The sequence below is a fragment of the Populus trichocarpa genome, chromosome 2 (assembly GCF_000002775.5).
Source record: "Populus trichocarpa isolate Nisqually-1 chromosome 2, P.trichocarpa_v4.1, whole genome shotgun sequence".
NCBI classification, from domain to species: Eukaryota; Viridiplantae; Streptophyta; class Magnoliopsida; order Malpighiales; family Salicaceae; genus Populus; species Populus trichocarpa.
In genome coordinates, this window is record NC_037286.2 from 20,461,619 (window position 1) to 20,484,421 (window position 22,803).

Below are 22,803 nucleotides of genomic sequence, written 5' to 3' on the forward strand. Positions count from 1 at the left end.
AAATGAGAGTTAAAACCCTTAGGGGTCCACCATCCGTTGACATTATTGAAAATTTTTTAAAATCTTACTAGAATGATTTAAAGTTATTTAAGAATTTATTACTGAAAATCCAATTTTTTTAAGTTTTGAATAATTCCTTAAAGAATAAGTTTTTGCAAATCACAAGCCGTCTAATCCAGACTCTAACGGTAATTCACATGAACTACTAGTGAGAAATCTTTTAAGTTTCTATTTAGGATAGAGAGATTATTATGCGTACTTACTTAGATTTTTTTTGTCTAACAAACAACAACTTAAAATAAGAGGCATAACTTACAATTTATAGAAAAATATAAAAAATCCTATAAATTTGCAAAACATCAATTTTTCCTTTGAATAGTATCCATATATTAATTCAGGATAATTCTAGAAATTAACTCAACCAAGTCTGTACTTGATTTTTATAGGTCTAGAAATATAATCCCTGTATTAATTATATTTTAGTCCTTAATTTCTAAAATATATTTTAATCAAGCTATACTTAATTAAATCATCCCGGTTTAATTTTTTACTTATGGTTTTTAATGTGTGTGAGACATTAGGTTCTTAATATGTTGGATCAAATATAAATTCTAGGTACATGTCACGTGAGCCTTTCCATAAATATTTGTAACCTTTCCACATGAAATTTTCATGCGGATCAGTTCAGTGTACATGTCTTATAACAAGCACTACTAAAAAATGAGGCTATTAGCATTAGATTTTAGCAACGGATAATTCCGTTGCTAAATTCAGTAACAGATTTGTAACGGATTACATATATATTATTTTTTAATATTAGCAACATGCTTAGCAACGGAAAATCCGTTGCTAAAAGCAACATAAAATTTACAATGTACTATCTGTTGCTGATTGAAAAAATAATTATTTAAATTTTAATATAAAACTAAAATTTTACAGACCGTTGATTAACTTTTACATTATAAGATCTCAATAGTTTATCTCCACTGGTTAATTAATTCTAAACCTGCACACCCCCCCAACCGTTTATCTCCACTAGTTAATTAATTCCAAACCTACACCCCCCCTAACAGAAACGTAAACAGGAGCAAGGAAACAAACAGCCAAAAATTAATTAACTTGCAGTGGATCTTTTCATCTCCTTCGTCCCTAATAACATCCATAACTGTAGAAAAATCACTTTCTCTTCATTGATCTGATTTTCCTTTGTCCCAAACTTTTTACCTTCTTCTCATTCGTCTTCAACATCCCTAACTTTTATCTTCATCTTCTTCTCTATCATTTTAACAGATTCAGTCTTTCTCTATAAACCACCAAAAACACAGACCCATGGCAACATCCCACTAGACCCATCATTATCACCATCGAACATCCTGATTTACCCCTCTCTTTGCATACGGGTTGGGTTTTGCACTCTTTTCTTCAATAATTCAGGTAATTAATTTTACGATTTATTTTTTTTCTGTTGCAATTTAACTTACACTAAAAAGTATTTACCTAACTTTCCCAGCCTCAGGTGTTCTTCTGTCATGTAGATTTCATCTCGCTCGCCTAGAACTCAAGAACACAGGTAACAAATTTTTTTATCGATACTTTGAATAATGGTTTTAGGCTATTCATTCAAGAAAATAAGGGTTTATGAAATGTTTTTACCATGATCTATAACCTAATTATACATGTTTAATTGAAAATTTATCAAAACCTCCAATTTAATTTGTAGGGTTACGATTCATAAATTGTTTAAAAATAACTTTTCTGGGCATAGAACTGTCTTTTTTCTTTCGTTATTCAATGCGAGTTTGTATAAAAATATTAATTGAATGATTTTCATTGACCTTTGAAACCATTTCTAATAAACTTGAAGTCCAGGTTCATTCTTCTTCCAGATTCGTGATATGCTGGAGAATGAGGAGAAGAATGAAAATGCTGCCTTTGTTTCTTTTTGTGGGGATATTGACTTAACAGCCTTCAGTGAGAATCCAAATTTGAAAGACATATGGGCTCGTCATGTTCGTGATATGCTGGAGAATGAGGAGAAGAATGAAAATGTTGAATTCCGAGTGAAGAAGGTTGAGTACATTCAAGCAGAGGTAGGTCCCTTTTAAATTCTTTAAGTTCTTATTTTTGTACATTCTGTTTATTCATCTTTTGTTCTCTCTGTTTCTTCAATTTATTTTAAGCTTGCTTATATTCAACTGAGGGTGTGTTTATTTGTGTTTAGCTTGAATATATCTAGTTAATGATGTTGACTTCAAAATTGTTGAAGCAGTGTTAGTCCATCTACAACTTTACTTCCACCACAGAGGACCTGTAATCTTTATGGAATATTTCAAGGTTATGTGGTTTGTTTGACAAGTGGGTTGTTTGCTAGACATATGCATTCTGTCTTACCTTTAATTCTGAGGCAATGGTGGACACTGAAGCAAGCTTTTCAACACATTTTTAAATTTTGTTGAGTGTGGATTTATTTATTTTCATTTTCAAATTTCTACATATTTCTTTTATCATTTTTTTATTTGTTTTTTGAAGAAGATGGTTTTCCTGCTGGAATCTTTGTCTAATAGGTGTACCATAAAAATCTCAATAAAAGATTCCTTAATAAGTGATTCTTGACGATAGATTTAATTTTTTTTTTGAATACATATATACAGGTGAAGATAATAAAGTGTCTAGTGAAAAACATTGTGGTAGATATTTCATTTAACCAACTTGGTGGACTGTTCACCCTTTGTTTCCTTGAAAAGGTTAGTGCTTTATCCTAGAAATTGTCTACTCCTTTTGTCCAAATATTATGATCCTTTTTTCGGACACTTCTACTTTCCCAAATTATTAGTCTGTTATTAGAAAATCACTAATCCTGTCATGCTCTATTCATTAAGCAACCTCAAGTTTGTGAAAAGTAAACCAAAAAAGAGTCAGAAAGTGAAAGGTGATGGCATAACATACTGTACAACCATGTTATTTGCATTCCTTAAAGAACTGAAAGGTAAAACATAGAATTTAATTATGGGATGGGGGTGATTGCATTTTTCTCTTGGTAACTGCAAACCAGGATACTATTTTCTAATTTTGTCCCTGACTAGTAGTTTTACTTCTGTAGGTTGATAATTTGATAAATCAAAACCATCTTCTAGACTAAGCAAATTATTTCTTGAGGCTTGTAGTGCAATATATGCTGTTTTACCTGTTGGACAAGATAATCAAGGGCAACCCTTTTTGTCCAAACACTTCAATGTTATTGATCCTTTGCGTATAAACAACAACCTGGGACACAGTGTCAGTAAAGATATACAAATAGAACTTTGCTATGCTGTTTGCCATCAAGTTAAATGTCATTTGAATACCTTTGCTTATTTACGTTCCAAATTTTATCAAGCAAGGAATACAAACTAGCAACTATTGTATTCCTGTTTTTCCTAGAATTAACTGGTGGTTGTTTCCAGTAGAGTATTGGAGGTTCTTTTTACATTCCAGCAAGAGTCTCATTCTAAGTAGAAAGACATGATTACTTCATGCTGTTTGTATTTTTATGCTTAGCTTCTATTCATGCATGCTTCTTCCATGATATATATGTACATGTATCAAGAACAGAGGAAACAATTTTGCATTCCTTCTTTGATATAATTGTGGAGTTTGGTTGATTTTATATTTTCTCAACTCAATAATTATTGATGATAATGCATATATATTTTTTATGGTTTTTAGCATGCCTTGACGAGGATCCATATTAGATTCTAGGAGTGACAGGTCCACTTCATTCAAATCATTTCAAAAGGAAATAAAGAAAAAAGAAGAGGAGATAAAGAAAAAAGATGATTTTATTTTTGAAATGAAACGGCAGATGGATTTCATTAAAGAATATCTTATGAACAATCTTGGATACCATGGCGGGACATCAAATATTGGGAGGTATGCCAGCACCTATGGCCCCATCAATGTCGCCACCTATGGCTCCCCAGATAATGACACCTATGGGTCCCACATCTTCACCAATTTATCGACCTTCACCTCAACCACTATATCCTGATTCATCTTACGTCGATCCACAATATCATGGTTCGTCTCCACAACAAGCACCATGATTGTATCTTTTTATTGTATTTCGACTTATTTGCATTAATGCAAGTTTAACTAAATTTTTATACTATGAATTTTATTTTTATTCCATTTATTATTGGTGATAAAGTCATTTTCAATATTAATTTATGTTGTTTATATATATTCTACAACTTTCAAAATATCCATAAATAATTAATTAAAAAAATTAAAAGTCATTTGGATAAAATAAATAAATAAATTTAATAAAAATAATATAGTCAGCAACGGAAATCCGTTGCTGATTGTAAATAATTCATCAATCAGCAACGAAAAATCTGTTGCTGATTGTAAATAATTCATCCGTTGCTGATATATGAGCAACGGATTTTTCGTTGCTGATTTATGAGCATCAGATTATCCGTTGCTGATTATTCAGCAATGAAATTTTTGTTGTTGAAAAATCAGCAACGACAGATCTGCATTCGATATTTTTCATTGCTAAATTTTTTTAGCAACGGATTTTAGTTTTATTTGCAATGGATTAGTTAGTTGCTAATTACTACATTTTTTAGTAGTGAAGTACCTGTTTATTAGTTCTAGGTATTTCTTATACCTCAACTTATGAGAACAACTGCTTTGTTTCATAAAGGAAAGAATATATTATATACCAGTTTGTATGGCTTTAATAAATATCCAGTATTTAAGAGAGTATCGACTAGGAACATTTTAGAAACAATGCTTTGATGCAGTATAAATACTATAATTATAACAACTTTATTTCACATTAAAAACTATTCATTTATCCTAGCTATTTTTATTTTTTATTTATTTATGATGGCTACTATTTTTGTTTATTTTCTTATTTTTTTAAATAATTTTTTTCATGAAATTAAGAACTGTTTATTAACACCAACAAATAAATTAGCTAACCATATTAATAACAGAAAATAAAAAAAATAAAAAAAATCCAAAAATCTATATAAAAGCATTAAAGAGCAAAAAAATTAAAAGAATTACAATAACATTTATACAATCATTAAATAATAGAAAAGTTAAGAAAATTAAAAAAAATCCAGCAATCTATATACAATCATTGAATAATAGAAAATTAAAAAATAATAATTCCAACAATCTATATACAATCATTAAATAACAGAAAAAGTTTTTAAAAAAGTTAAAACATTTCCAATAACATTTATACAATTTTTAATAAAAGAAAAATAAAAAAAACTTAAAAGTTTCCATCAACATTCATACAATTATTTATAATAAAAAAATTTAAAAAATAAAAATTTCCAATAACATTTATACAATTTTTAATAACAAAAAAATTAAAAACAAATAAAAAGTTTCTGTCAACATTATACAATTATTTATAACAGAAAAATTAAAAACAATTAAAAAATTTCCATTAACATTTATACAATTATTAATAATAAAAAAATTAAAAAAAACACTTAATAACATTTATACAATTATTAATAATAGAAAGATATATAAAAAAATAAAATGAAAAAAAACACACAAAAAAAGAAGAAAAAAAAATCTTATCTTAATGTTGAGTTTTCTTGAGCCTAAAAAGAGAAAAAAAATTAAAAAAAAATCATTAAACAACAAGAGAAGAATAAAAGAGAAGAAGACATACACAATATAAACAAAAACAATATCGTTACTCTTTCTACAAGCACAACAAACTAAGTTAGTTTCTTTTTAATACGTTTTCATCAACTTTGATAACTCTTCTTTTATTATTATACACATTAACTATAAACATCACATTCATAACAACTCTTTGTTTTACAATCTATTCTATAGCTCTTTTTAATACAAATTATCATTTCTTGAAAATTCATCGGATTCATTTCATACCTCATTTCCTCACATTTAATTCATACCACATTTCATTTCACAACTACATGTAATCCATTCTAATATTTTATCACACAACCACATTTAATTCATATCCCATTTTATCTTTCTAGTATTATTTTCATTTGACCCAAACACTCATTTTATTCTAACTCATTATATATCATTCTAGCTTCTCACATATATGTTTCTTTTCAAACCCCACACCTATTTTACCAATTATGGTTTATCCATATATTTTTTCAATTTAAAATATTATTTATGCCCATAGTTTTTAGACCCGGCTCGGTGGTCGGCCCGGTCCCAGGTCCGGGTTCCAGGTTTTGACCGGGTCACTGGGTTTTGACCGGTTTACCTGGGTCAATGTTTTTTTTAAAATCAAAACGACGTTGTTTTAGTAAAAAAAAAAGTTAACGGGTTGCAACCGGGTTTTTAACCGGGTCAACCGTGTCGCCGGGTCAGCTGGGTCACATCGGGTTTTTCCTCCCCTGTTTTTTCTTCAACCCAGCTCGATTCCAGCCTGGGTCGGTCGGGTCCCGGGTCGACCCACTGGGTCAGGCCGGGTTTTAAAATTATATTTATGTCTATTAATGACTAATTCATATAGTTTTACATCTTAAATATTCCTTATATCGTACAAATATTTACTCATCTATCCATGAACTTAGTTAATGCTTTAAATCAACTTTTTGGATTCCTTGGGTCCATTTATGTACCTAGAGTCTCACTTTACATTGACCACACATTCATTAATTTATCTTCATATTTGTGTTTCGTACTATCTGTGAACTTTAAGCACATCAATTGTGAAGTCTAGATGCACAATCTTTTCCCCCATGACACAGATGAAAACATTAAAATTATTTGTTCAATGAAATTATTTACAACTTTTGAATTACATAAATTATCATTAATCCTTTCAAGGAAACATTAATAACATTAACACCATTTTAATTACATGCATTACCTTCATCAAGGGTAAACTCCATTTCGTTCGTTTTACAATTAAATTACTAGTGCGGACACTGTGGTTGTTTGATGATTAAGATTAGTTATACATCGGATATGTTTACTAATCAACATAAGAAAAGATAAATATTCGAATTATAAATTGACGTTTTGTTTCCATGATCAGTTCTGATTTCTGTAGGTGGACGTTTACTTGCGACTAAGGTTTGTTTTCTTGATAAATTTCAGTTTTCTTGATTTAATATTGATTGCTTTTTTTTGTTTTTTTTTGTTTGAGCCTAGATAACCTCCAAACTCCCCCAAATTACATATCATCTAGCATAAAAATCTGACTTGAACCTTGCTCGTGGGATCGACCCCTTGTTTACTCTATACTATCTTGTGTGTTGTGTTTTAAGCTAGGGTAATTAATTTGTGCAACTGTGACATCGCAACAGAGAACAAGCTCAAGATCCCCAACACAATCCAACATTCATGCAATCAACGACACCAGCGCCAGCACCCGTAGTTGTAGATACATTCGCAAATGAATCCCATAAGAAAAGATCATTTGATGATATTGATCAAGAAAAAATGACAGCACTAGAAGCTAGGATAAGGGTCATCAAAGGGGTAGACTTATATGACCCAGTTAAGGCTGCAAAGATGTGTCTAGTCCCGAACATGGTACTACCAAAGACGTTTTGAGTTCCTGAATTCATCAAATACACCGAAACACAATGCCTTATTACCCATCTCAAATCCTACTGCAATAAAATGACAGAAGTAGTACATGATGAGAACTACTGATGTATTTTTTCCAGGACAGTTTGAGTGAAGCGACGTTGAGTTGGTATATAAGGTTAGACAACACAAAGATCCATAGATGGAAAGATCTTGTAGATGCTTTCATCAAGCAATACAAGTACAGTATGGACATTGCTCTTGACAGAACTAGCTTGTCTAATCTAAAAAAAAAAGGACAAGGAAAGCATAAGGGAATACACATAGAGATTGAGAGATTTAGCGGCACAGGTGCATCCCCCACTTTTAGACAAAGAAATTGTTACTTTATTTGCCAACACGCTAAAGGCGTCATACTACGAGCATGTGATGGGTAGATCGACACAACAATTCACTGATGTTGTGGTAGCGGCAGAGCGTATAGAGCAAGGAGTAAAAAGTGGTAGAATTTTTCAACCACGAAGAAAAAGGGTTTTAAAGTGAAAAAAAAGGAGGTTGATCATGTTGAAGGTAGCTATAAAGGGTAAGAAAAGCCAATTCCAAAGATAAACCACTTTATCCCTTTCATCCCAAGTCGCCAACATCAATGAAAATCTGAGCCCCAAAACAGCCAAGTAAGAAACCAAACTGAAAGTTTTCTAAAGAATAACTACCAGAGAGTTCAAGAACCATTACCTCTATTACCGCTACCCCTAAATGAGATGTACTAGAAGCTACTAAGCATCAGACAAGTAGCTCCCGTACCTTTAGCACCCATACAGCCACCTTATACCACCTGATACAAACTAGATCTCAGTTACAAGTACCATGTTGGCGTTGCAGAACATAACATTCATACTTGCAATGCCTTCAAGAGAAAGCTTTTGCAACTGATCAAAACTGAGTGGATAACATTTGAAGACACCTCTAATATAAATACGAACCCTCTACCCAATCATACTTTGAGTAATGGGTCAGTAAACATGCTAAAAGTAGAACACCCAAGGAGCTTGAGGGTGTTAATGGATAAAATTTACCATGTGATGGTAAATGCAAGGTACGAAAGAGGTAGCGTGAAGTATTACAAGCATCACAGTGAAGAAGGCCATTTGATCAGTTAGTGCGAAGGCTTCCGCAACAAAGTGATGTAGATAATGAACCAAGGTTTGCTTTGAGTTGAAAAAGTAACAAGTGAAGAGGTGTCTATGATGGAGGCACCTAATAAAGAAGTATGACGAGTGCAGTTCACTGTAAGTGGGCCACCCAAGTTAATCCTGTCCAAACCAATAAAAATAAATAAAAGAGATTATAGTGCCCTACCACATAACTACGGGTACTCCTTCCAACGCACCCAACAACCACCAGTTTTTCAAGCAGAAGTCGGAGGTTTGACTCTTAATGGCAGATGTTTCACTCTAAAAAAACTAGAAAAACAAAGGAAAGCTAAAAGGTAAGGAGGTGGTCTATATAATTGAAGAGATAAAGAAACTTGTCACAAAAAAAAAACCAGCAAATTCTTAAAGCTGATGAAACACAGTGTTATCGAGTAGCTTAAGAAAGCTCGTGCTAGAATATTGTTATTGTCTTTGATTTTGAGCTTCGAACCATACAAGATGGCTCTGCATAAGGTATTGAATGAGGCATACGTGCCTCAAGAAATCAATCAAAAAGCTATGGAACATTTAGTAGGAAGAATCCAGGCCTCAAATTACATGTATTTCACTAAAGATGAAATGGGTCTCGATTGTACTAGGCACAACAAGCCATTATACATCATAGTATGGTGTAAAGACATTTTAATCGAAAAAGTACTAGTTGATAATGGTTCTGCATTGAACATGCTGTCGAGGTATAGTCTGTCGATGAGTTGCATATGAAACCCAGTACCATGATGGAGAGAGCATATGATGGTTCACCAAGGCAAATAGTGGGGACCTTGGAAGTGGAGTTGTATGTAAGGCCACAAATGTTCTTAGTGACGTTGCAAGTAATGAAGATTCACCCTTCTTATAGCATATTATTGGGGAGGCCATGGATTCATGCAGTTGGAGCAGTGGCTTCTTCACTGCACTAATGTTTGAAATACATCATGAACGAGATGGATCACTGTCAAAGTTAAATAGACAATTTTCATGATAAAAAGTGGCCATACCTTTCATCAAGGCTGAAGACTACAGGGATGGGAATATTCACTCCTTCTAAATCATGAATGCCGAATGGGTTCCTGAAGGTGCAATGTTGAGAAAGCTAAGAATCCTAGAAGCAGCAAGGATTACTGCCAAATGCTTTTTAAAGAATGGGATTCCTTTCCAAATCAATGTGATGAAGCTAAAATGTGCAGATCAAAGGTTTGAGCTTGGATATAAGCCTAAAAAAAGTGATTACAAGCGAGTTGCCTAGATTAGAAGAGAGCTAGAGGAAGAGGAACTTGCCATCCCACCGCTTCAAGCATCTTTTTCAAGGTCTGTATAAGTAATTAGGTCTGATATAACAAATCTTCACATCAGCACCCTAGATTACTAAGAAGAGGGAAAATAGAGGAAGTAAATGTAGGAATAAAGGATGAAGTTCTGCCACAACATTCCATCCACACCGTTGATGAACCCTCTATAAGAGCTTTGTGCAAAGATTGGCTGAAGGAGAGGTGTACCAGAACTGAAAGATGGAACCTGCTCCTATTATATTCAGAAAATAATTGCTCTTGTTTGATCATGTTAAATGTTATTACTTGTTTTTCTTTGTTTTGACTTATTCTAGTCTTGTTGGTAATTTGGCTCATGATGTTGCAAGACTTCCTATGTTAAATGAGCACTTTTGTTTTAATAAGATCATGCATTTTTCTTGTGTCCATAATGTGTTTTCATCCTTTTATCTCTTCACAAACAACATACTTACACGAGCATACCTTACACTTTCAAGAATCCTGAAAGTCTCAACGATTCACAAAACCATTGCACTAAGAATAATTGGCCAAACTTTGATAATATTATTGCAATGGGTGATGAAGAATGGGAAGAAGAAGATATGAAAGAGTTTACTAGGTTAGTAGAAAACTCTAAGAAAACTTGGAAACCTGCTAGTGAGGAGCTAGAAGTCATCAATTTGGGAACTGAGCAAAAAAAAAAAAAAGAGTTGAAGGTTGGCATTCCTGTTACAACCGAGGAAAGAAATAGGCTAGTCTCTCTCTTACATGAGTATGCAGATATTTTCACCTAGACTTATACAGATATGTCCGGTCTAGACACTGACATAGTGGTACAAGGATCCCTTGGTAGAGGGAAGTAAACCGGTCAATTTAAAAAATGTCGGCACCAATGAAACCCCATCGATATCATTAGCTATCCAAACCTGGATAGCTAGTCAATTTCATCAGAAATACTGATACCAATGGAACCCCATTAATACCATTAGCTATCCAAACCCAAATAGCTAATCAATGTCTTCTCAACCTTCCATTCATACCGATCTCTTTTCATTTTTCTTATTAACATCATATACATTGTAACCATGAGTGTCAAGTATCATTCACACACAACCTTAGTTACCGACACTACGACCACTAAACACCATTCACATAACCTTGGTCACCCTCATCACAATGCCAAGTATCAATTTATGCCCTTAGCCACCCTCATCATGGTGTTAAGTATCATTGTAACATATCCTTAGCCATCGACACGACAGTGATCAATTATCTATCATTTCTCCTCCAATCTCCAAGTCATTGTTTATACTCAATCCATATTGAGATATGTAAGATAATCACGCCTATTCCAAAGTTATCATAACTAATTCGATACCTGTCAATATATGCAAGGTACTCGTATCCATTCTAATAATAACATAATTAATTTGATACATAACAATGTACACAAGGTACTCATGTTCATTCAAACATTATCCTAACTAACTTGATCCATACCATTGTACGCAAGGTACACATGTTCATTCAAACATTATCCTAATTAATTGATCTATACCGTTGTACGCAAAGTACTCTTATTCATTCTAATAATATCATCACAAGTTTGATTCATATCAATATACGTAAGGTACTCGTATCCATTCTAATTATATCTAACTAGTTAATACACATCAATGTACGCAAGGTACTCATATTCATTCCAATATTTATTGAAGCAATAAAACAATAAATTCTGAAATTTATCAATAAGTTTACACAAATTGAAAAGACAAGGTGCGATGCATCTACCTGTTTCCTCAACCGACCGAGTCCCTTCAACTATTGACGACCTTGCTCCAAGCATATCTTCTGTTTGAGAATCATGAGATACAATCAATACCCTCTTATAATTTTATCACAATGTACATTCTTATACTATTGCAATCTCGTTCATATAAATTCATCACCATGTTTTAATTTCTTTTTTCGATTATTTTCCTTCAACTACCTCATTACACTTCCTACATCAGTTTTCATTCGAGAACACTATTTACCATTTTATTCATAAGTAAAGTTATAGACTTTAGTTTTAAGTATGACTTGACTCCTTGAAAAGGTAAGACATGGTTCTATAACTCTATTGAAGGATAGAAAGCCCAATTCTTCCCTTAACACCCCTTAAATTATCTGTTATTGTACTTAACACGATTTGTCTAATACGAGACAGTTCGACCCTTCTTTCATTTTCAGTCCATATCTGAAAATCTATAACTCCAAATTACACGAGGTCAGTTTTGTTTGAAAGATAACATCTATACCTATAACGTTTGTGAGAACCCAATTTAAATTTTATCATTTGGGTGCCCTAACCTCAGCTGAAAGGTGGGTGACCGAACTATTCAGTCCCAATACATGGATTGAACAATCAGTATCTCACTTTTTCTACTATCAATAATCTGGCTGACCATGCCTAAGGAAAGAAACCAAGGATTTTCTTCAATTTAAATTATAATTAGCATGCTTTTGATGGTTAAACATAAATCAAGCCACCATACTTTCCATTTATTTCATTCATGCTAACTTAATTCAAACAAAAGTTTCAGTAAGGTTAAAGTTTCTCCTAACTCAATCAGAACTAATAAACTCCAATTGGTGAAGTTAACCATCATTATGTCATACGACACATACCAAAAACTCAAAGCATGTTAACAGATAGATTTTCCTAGATTGAAACAAAACCAAACTGACCTGAAAATTGACAATATATTGTTCACCAATGAATAACTTCTCGTCAGCTTCTCTAATCCTGATCTCTACCATTTAGAATGAAGTGCTCATCAATATGACCAATATATCCAACATTGAGTAGGATCCAACGATGGACGGAGGAGGAAACCGCCAACGATCATGACTGGCCCGAAAGTAGGTTTTTCTTGAAATGTTGTAAGGGTTATATCTTTCACATAAAAAAAAAACCAGATCCTTCAAATCCCAACGGTCAGATGTTAGAGGGTGGTGAGGAGCATAATATATCCAGAAACCCAGCTCGATCCAATGGTGAAATACAGAGATATGGCCATTTGAGTTTCTGCTTTCAAAGTATTCTCTCTCTCTCACTCTCTCTCTCATTCGGCCATCCTTGGTATTTTCTGTATAATTTTGCTATTTATATAGCAATTCTATCCATATTTACTAAAACACCCTTATGTCAAGTTTGGGTACCTTTTTCGTTCAACCAAATGCCTTTTCTCAGTCTGCTTTTAAAATACCATGTGAAAAATCTCTTTCTAAAATTTCTTTTCTAATAATTCAATACTATTCCATTTTATTTTATTTTAACTAACCCATCTCATTTCCGGTTCAAAATTATCAATAATTTCATTAACATTATAAAATTTAATTGGGGGTTTACAATTTTCCACTATTTATATTTTATTTTTCACTATTCAATTCATCATGTCTTTTGTTGGAGTTTCACATAATTTCCACCAAGTCATCCACATATTTAAATTATAAATTTTCAGGATTTTACAAAAACAATATGTGTGCCTAATTGTTCTATATGCGAATTGCTTGTTCATGAAGCTTGATTAGTACTTAAAAGTGCATTTTTATCAAGGTTTTATATCATCATTTTGCACTTGAAGTATCAATAACTCCTTAACTAAAGCATGTTTTATAATAACATATCTAATAATATAAGATACCTTTAATTTATGGTAAATGTTCATTTTAAATGCAGGCCTATCACATAAATGAAAGGATTGATTGATGAGTTGAAGTACTGAAATTGAAAGGACAAAGAGATGCCCAAACTTAGAAAAGAGATGTTGGTGCAGTCCAAACTGGAACATTGTTCGGTAATCGGATCATATCTGAAGCTGTAGATCTCGGATTTAGGTCTACTTTATATGGATGGAAAGGTAAGACATAGGCCTACAACTTTGATGAGGAGTCCAAGATTTAACAAGGCCGTTTTCAAGTCCAAATTGTAGCAACAACGAAGAAGTCAGAATCTGTCCTGCAGCCTAGACACTGTTTAGTGTTCAGCCCATATCTCGAGTTCTAGAAATCCAAAAGATCTCAAGTTTTTACCCTGGAAATCTGAGACACTTTTCCTAGAACTTTCATGATTTAAGTCTGTTCAAATTATGACGTTATCAATGACGTTTTTGGCAGACAAGAAGATAAGAATTGTCACCAAGTCAAAATGTGGCCACCCACTCATCAATTAGTCAACAAATCAATAGTTTGAATTTTGGCCTATAAAAGGAGGCATTTGCCATGTATTTAGGCATCTTGGTGTTCAGATCAAGATCATGCTCTTGCTCTCTCTTTTGTAATACTTAAGTTTTGTTTATATTAATCTCTTGTTTATGCTTTTCATTTCCTTTTCTTTACTTAGTTAACTTCTTTCTCATTTATGTTCTTATCTTGTTTATTTATGTTTCTTTCTTTCATTATGTTTATCTAAGTTAATTATGTCAAGGTGAAAAGGGTACACTAATGGTGTAAGAATAAGTATAATATAAACTTAACATGGACCTTAATGTTGGATACTAACATGCTTTATATGTGTTATCTTGTTCACTTTTAATACTTTGCTTGTTAAATGGTTAATCTAGATTTATGTTGTATAACACTTGGTACAACAAATACTTGGCACTTTCATAGCTCATACTGTATGGTATAACCGACACCTGAGCTATGAAAGGAACTTGATTTGTTGTTAACATAAGTTATAATCATGAATGCCTGACAACATTTACAAGTATTAACATTATTCGAATAAGATAACTAATGTAATCATGTTAACAATTTATAATCTGATTGGAACCTCCTTTGTGTGTGGTTTCCAATTGAATAAAAAGAGTTTATACTATACTTGTTTGAAATACCATTAGTGGATCCTCTAACCTTGACATTTGTTGTTATCATTGTTTAATCCTTACGTTAATCTTTCATCTCAAAGTTCTCATCAACTTCTTCTTCTTCATCATCTTTATTATTATCATTATTAATAGTATTATTGGTATTATTACTATTACTACTACTACTACTACTACTATTACTATTACTATTATAATTATTAGTACTACTATTACTACTAGGATTATTATTGTTATTGTTATTGTTATTGTTATTGTTATTATTGTTACTATTGTTGTTGTATTATTGTTGTTCATAACTTATACAATTAACCTCCCTGTGGTTCGACCCCGGTCTTGCCGGGTTATTATTACTTTGACACTCCTGCACTTGGGAGAAGACATCAATCTTTTGGTCATGTCAAGTTTTTGGTGCCGTTGCCGGAGAGGTAAATTCTTGTACAAATTATAGTATTTATTTTATTTTCTCTTTTCACTTTTCATTTTATCTAACTTTTGTTTCTTTTCTTTTGTTTTGGTTCTTTTTCTTTCTTTTCTTCCTTTTATTCTCTTCCTACACGTGCATGAGAGTTTGGTCGCGTACATTAAATGGTAGACTTTGTAGGGTATCCTCATCATTTTCAGAAAATATGGCCGAAGAAGATAACCAATCGCTTCATAATGAGAATAATGAGAATATTCGGGTTAGAACACTTAGAGACCACATGAATCCCAAAAGAACAAGTGCACCCTCATGCATAGTTTTTCCTCCTGATGCATCTCATTTTAATTTTAAGCCAGGCATTATTCAACTTTTACCTTCTTTTCATGGCTTAGATTTAGAAAATCCATACTTGCATTTAAGGGAATTTGAGGAGGTCTGTAACACCTATAATGACTCAAATTGTAGTGATGTAACCATATTATTCGATAGTTTCACCCACATTTAACTAGTGTTTTGCCTATGTTTTATGTATAAAATGCCTTGATATTCTTTGTTTTATGTTTTGAAGGTACCTTTAGATGAAAGATGCAAAAAGGAGTAAATTGGAGGTAATTGGCAGATTTGACCGTCAGTCAATGTTTTGTGCAAAGCGTGAGCTCTAGAAATCAAAATGAAGTGATTCCAGTGGCATTAAAAAAGCTAACATCCATACCTTTCTTGACATATAAGGCAAGAAAATAAAATAAGGAAGAGCATGGAAATCGCAGCCTTCAAAGTCAAATCTTGCAATCTGCCAGTGTTGACCTTCGGCCATTCCGACTTGAATATCTGGAGTTATAGAAGTCCAATTGATGAACACTCAATTGTTTTGGATTCCTAACTCAAATACCTATCAACGCTCCAAATTTCAGCCAGAAACGATGTCATATGAGGGAGATATGATTTTGCAAAGATGACAACTGAATTCTACCAGCAAACAGGTTTCGTGAAGAAACGAATCCAAATTACATCCCGAAGCATCAAAACCGGCATCCAAGTTTTAATTTCAGCAATTTAGCTCCTCAAGTAAATTAATCCAGAAGGTCAAGGAAGGCAGCCACCAACCTCAAGCCACCAACCACAAACCAGCCGCCAGCCGCCAGCCGCCAGCCGCCTTCACACTACCACCATCTCTTGATGTTCACACTTGAACTTTGAATTTTCTTACTTACAATTTATGTATAAATAGGCAGCTAAGTTCATGATATTAAGGGAGCCAAGGGAGAGGGAGAGAGAGTGCAGTAGAATTAAAGAAAGAAGGGTGGCAGCCATAAGAGAAGAAACACAAACTCTCCCCTCTACAAATCAGAAATCATGTATTCTTTCATCTTTAGGAGTAGTTGTTCAATAGATATGCAAGGCTAAGCTCGTTTTCTTGGTTGCAAGGACGCAAACACCTTCAGATTTCAAGAATTGTGAGATTTATTCTTCCATTTATTTTCAGTTTGTATTATGAATGAGTATGTTTGTTTTCCTATACATATTTCCTATGATTGTTTATCTTAATTGCTAAGAGCGGACTCTAAGTTATTATTGTGAACAATCTATTGCTAAGTTTGATATCAAAACCGGAGTTGTGGTATATAAACTTGTGAAGCAACTAAGCTTGATAATTGTAGCGGAACTACGTTATTAAACTTAGGGAGAACATTCGATCAAAGCAACACAAGCTGACAACTTGGTTGTTAAGATTAATGAATTTATCTAGATCTTAAGGCTGCCATTGGATTAAATCATTAGTGCGGACACTGTGATTATTTGTTGGTTAGGGCTAGTTATACGGCGGATCCGTTAATTAACCAATTTTAAGAAAAGATAAAAATTCAGAATATAAACTGGAGTTTCGTTTCAAGGATCGGTTCTGATTTCTGTAGGTGGATGTGTGCTTGCAACCAAGGTTTGTTTTCTTGATATATTTCAGTTTGAATTGATTTTGTTTGTTAGTTTAATTTCTACCATAGTTTAAGATCATTGCAAATCAAACCCCCCCAATTACATAACGTATAGCATAAAAATCTTAACTAAACCTTCCTCGTGGGATCGATCCCTTGCTTGCTCTATACTATCTTGTGTGTTTTAAGCTAGGGTAATTAATTTGTGCGACCGCGACATCGCAACAAATTTTGGCGCCGTTGCCGGGGAAGTAATTTTAGTTAATTCTTGTGCTGTTATTTTTATTTGCTGTGATTGTTATTTATTTTTCTAAAAAAAAAAAAGAGATAGAATTTTTGCTTGCGGCGGTACTGTTCACTTACGGCAGCGGTACTGTTCAAAACAGATTTTTTGGTGGAATTAGGTATCGGCCTTTTTTTTCCTGAAGGGAAACGACGTTCTGAACAAGACTATTGGTTTACCACTAGCCTCACCTTATCGAGGCCAAATTCCACTTTTTTCTAGGGTTTTTAGGCAGTTTTAGTTTTCTACCGTAGGATTTTCGTACAATTTGCATTGTTTTCAATCTCTTGTGTGATTGGTTTATTTTGAGTTTTCTTGAAGATTTATGCATGTAACCCATTCTACTAATCAAATTCAAGTGCAGTTGGATCTCGAAATAGAAAACACTTTACGCAGGTTACGAAAGGAAGCTCGCCTCAACACCATGGCTGTTGCACGACAACAAACACTCAAGGAGCTTGCTGCTCCTAACGTGGAAAATCAGCCACTGTGCATAAACATCGACAATAATGTAAACTTTGAGCTCAAATCTGGTTTTATACATTTGCTACCAACATTCAATGGTCTTGCAGGAGAAGATCCTCATACGCATCTCAAGGAGTTCCATATGGTTTGCATTGGCATGAAACCGAATGGAGTTGATGAAGAACAGGTTAAGTTGAAAGCTTTCCCTTTTTCTTTAAAAGGGGCAGCAAAGGCATGGCTTTTCTCTATTCTCCCAGGTTCCATTGGAACTTGGAATGGCATGAAGAAGATTTTCCTTGAGAAGTATTTCCCAGCATCTCGAGTTGCCAACATAAGGAAAGAAATATGTGGGATTCGGCAATCTCATGGAGAGACACTCTCCGAATATTGGGAAAGATTTGAGCAACTCTGTATTCAATGTCCTCATCATCAAATACCTGATCAGCTGCTCATTCAATATTTTTATGAAGGATTGATGCCTACTGACCGTAGTATCATTGATGCTGCAAGTGGAGGGGCATTGGTAGATAAGACACCCGAGGCTGCACGTCAATTGATCTCAAACATGGCAGCCATCTCAAAACAGTTTGGCACTCGTGGAGATTTCTCAAACAAACGAGTAAATGAGGTAAGTGTTTCTAACCTTGAAAATAAAGTTAATGATCTTACTTCTCTTGTGCGTTCTTTGGCTTGTGGAAATGTACAGCAGGTAAAAGTTTGTAGCATATGTTCCTTACAAGGACATGCCTCAGATATGTGCCCAACAATGCAAGAAGATTACATTGAACAGGCTAATACAGTTGATGGAGCATTCAATGGACAACCCTAACGTAAATATGATCCCTTTTCCAACACGTACAATCCTGGATGGAGAGATCATCCCAACTTACGCTATGGGAACCCACCTCAACAAAGCAATCAAGGTCGACAATTCCATCCCCATGGATTTCAATCCCAACAGAATTATCAAGCAAGACAACCCCCTCCTCCATTCACAAACTCCAATGTTATGGGGTCGTCATCCAATGATGATCTTCGTGAGATGATGAAAACTTTGGCTTCTAACACTGTGACCTTACAACAAAATATCATGTCTTTTCAACAGGAAACAAGGTCAAGTATTCACAACTTGGAGAAGCAAATGGGGCAAGTAGCTTCAAGTGTAGGGAAATTGGAAGCACAAATGAATGGAAAGTTACCCTCCCAAGCATTGAATCCAAAAGAGAATGTTAGTGCGATCATGCTGCGAAGTGGAAAAGAACTTGAAGAGCAAAGGTCGAAACAAATTGAGATTGAGAAAGAAGAAGAGATAGAAACCGAATTGAGTAGAAAGAAGAAACATCTTCCTCTTTCCCAAACTGAAACAATGACCATTACTCCGAAGGTAAGTCCTAACTGAATGAATTCCAGTTTTCAACTAATTCCACCCTTTCCTGTGAATTCTTCTAGGTAAAAAAAAAAGAGGACAAAGAAAAAGAGATTTTAGAGGTTTTCAAGAAAGTGGAACTCAACATTCCATTGCTTGATGCTATCAAGCAAATTCCCAAGTATGCCAAATTCTTGAAGGAGCTGTGTACTACCAAGAGAGCTTTCAAACTGAAAGGTCACGAAACGGTAAGTATGGGTGAAGTTGTATCTGCTATTGTTCAAAACAATATGCCTTTGAAGCAAAAAGACCCAGGTGCGTTTACTATCCCATGTGTTATTGGTAATGCTAGTTTTAACAGGGCCTTATGTGATTTAGGTGCATCCATTAGTGTTATGCCTAAACAAGTTTATGATTCTCTTAGTCTTGAGCCTTTGAATAAAAATAGTATTGTAATACAACTTGCGGATCGTAGTTTTGTTTATCCACTTGGTGTGATAGAAGATGTCCTAGTCAAGATTGATAGTTTGGTTATTCCATGTGATTTTTATATTCTTGATATGGAACATGATTCTTGTGATTCATCAAACAACACTCCTATATTGTTTGGGAGACCATTTTTGAAAACTACCAATGCAAAGATTGATTGTGGTAAGGATACTTTATCTATGGAGGTAAGAGATGAAAAAATTGAATTTAATTTTCATGATGCAATGACATATCCTTATAGCAATGTTTATTCTATCACATGTTATGACCAAGTTGATAAGTGTGTACAACAATTTTGTGATTTTGATAGTAAGGATGGATTAAGTGTAGCTTTGAGCTATGGCTATGATTTTACGAAGATAAAACAGATGGAGAGGCATATATGTGTTCCCCAAAGCGTGTACCAATCAGCATTGGCTTTGCAAGCTTTTCAAACTATCCTCCATGATGTAGGAGTCATTCTCTCCATCACGGACAATGAATGGGTGGCGTCTATCCTTTTGGTACCCAAAAAGACTGGAACCACGTTTAAAGAGATATAAAATGATGCTTATGAGAATGCAAGGATTTACAAAGAAAAGACTAATAGTCTTCATGACCGAATGATTACAAGAAAAGAGTTTCATGTTGAAGACAAAGTCCTTCTTTATCATTCATGTTTGAAACTTTTTCCTGGAAAGTTACGCTCTTGTTGGATTGGACCATTTGTTGTTTCTAATGTTTTTTCTTATGGTGCAGTTGAAATTGCAAGTTTAGAAACCAACAAAGTACTCAAGGTCAATGGGCATCGCTTGAAACCTTTCTATGAAGGTTGGACGACAGAACTCACCGCTTCTGCGGAGTTAGCTGAACCAATCTATGAAGAATGAGCATGCAACATGTCGAGCCAATGACATAAAACAAAAGCGCTTACTGGGAGGCAACCCAGCACAAAACAAAATCAGATTTGCTTTCTTTTTCCTTATCTTTTATTTTTTCACATTTTAATTTATTTTATGTCATTCTCTTCTGTTCCTTTGCTTTTATTTCAACATTGAGGACAATGTTGTGTTTTAAGTGTGGGGGTATTGGGAGAATGTTGGTTTTCTAATTTTGGTTTTCTTTGTTATTTTTCAAAAAAAAAAAATTATTATGTTTGATCTTTTGAACTCCCATTGATTTTTGAGAATACGAGTATTATGTATGAGAATTAGTTGAGATAGATGAAGATATAAATCAAATGAAGGAGTATGCATGTAAATTTTAAGGTTTAATTGGTTTAGGGATTGACTTTGAGAATATGCCATGTTAACTTTATAGTGTTATACCAATGCAAGCTTTTGAGCCTTCAACATTATATTTTTTTTTTATTGTGCATTCTTTCAATGATATGTATCTCTAGAACTTGCTTCATATCTTGTTGAGATTACATTCGCATTACATATATACATGAAGATGATAAAGGCATTAGAAATTTTAATCACTTGAGCCAAAAAGCCAACCTAAAGCAAATTGTCCTTAGTAAACCCCTTTTGAGCTTGTTTATCTTTTCTTCGCTTTATCCATGTATAAGCCTTAACTTTATATATGTTTTCCTTTTCCCCTGGCCAAGGATTAGTAGAGCATATACTTGTGATATCTCATGGAATTATGGTTGGAAATAATGTGAAAAGAAAGAAGAAGTGATGCTTGATGAAAAGATGGGCAAAGTTGCCAAAGGTGAAAAACCAAAAAAAAACAAAAAACAAAAAAAAGAAGAAAAAGAAAAAAAAGTATTCCTTTATGTTCTTAAGGTTTTATGTTGAAAGAGCTTGAAATCAAAAGAAGTTAAGCATTGGTGCTTAAAGATGGAAAATTTATGTGTTTTGATGGAATATCTTGTTTGAAATATCATTTTTCAGAATGCTCTACTTTCTTTGGTTTGAACCTTTCTTTTTCCTCACCTTACCCCTAGCCCCATTACAACCAGAAAATAAGACCTTTTGATTCATGCATTGCTTGTAATATGTCGTAATGAAGATAAGATTGAAAAGCAAGCTTATGGTAGAACATATTCTTTGATTGAATTTGAGAGATTTAAACACATAAGCCCTAAACACGTGAGTGTTGGAGTGTATATCAATGAGAGGACCTATCACTTTGGCATGGCATAGATTTCATTTAAATCCTGATGATTAATTGAGCTTTGAAGTTTGCATGTAAATGAATTCATGAAAATTTATACTCTTTATCCTTCTTGATTGTATTCTTGTTTATAATGCATATATTCTTGGACATTGATGGGAGATTAAGAAATTGATCATAGCTATTTTCAATTTGATTTTATCTATCCTTTCTCGAGGACGAGCAAGAGCTAAGTGTGGGGGTATTTGATGTAACCATATTATTCGATAGTTTCACCCACATTTAACTAGTGTTTTGCCTATGTTTTATGTATAAAATGCCTTGATATTCTTTGTTTTATGTTTTGAAGGTACCTTTAGATGAAAGATGCAAAAAGGAGTAAATTGGAGGTAATTGGCAGATTTGACCGTCAGTCAATGTTTTGTGCAAAGCGTGAGCTCTAGAAATCAAAATGAAGTGATTCCAGTGGCATTAAAAAAGCTAACATCCATACCTTTCTTGACATATAAGGCAAGAAAATAAAATAAGGAAGAGCATGGAAATCGCAGCCTTCAAAGTCAAATCTTGCAATCTGCCAGTGTTGACCTTCGGCCATTCCGACTTGAATATCTGGAGTTATAGAAGTCCAATTGATGAACACTCAATTGTTTTGGATTCCTAACTCAAATACCTATCAACGCTCCAAATTTCAGCCAGAAACGATGTCATATGAGGGAGATATGATTTTGCAAAGATGACAACTGAATTCTACCAGCAAACAGGTTTCGTGAAGAAACGAATCCAAATTACATCCCGAAGCATCAAAACCGGCATCCAAGTTTTAATTTCAGCAATTTAGCTCCTCAAGTAAATTAATCCAGAAGGTCAAGGA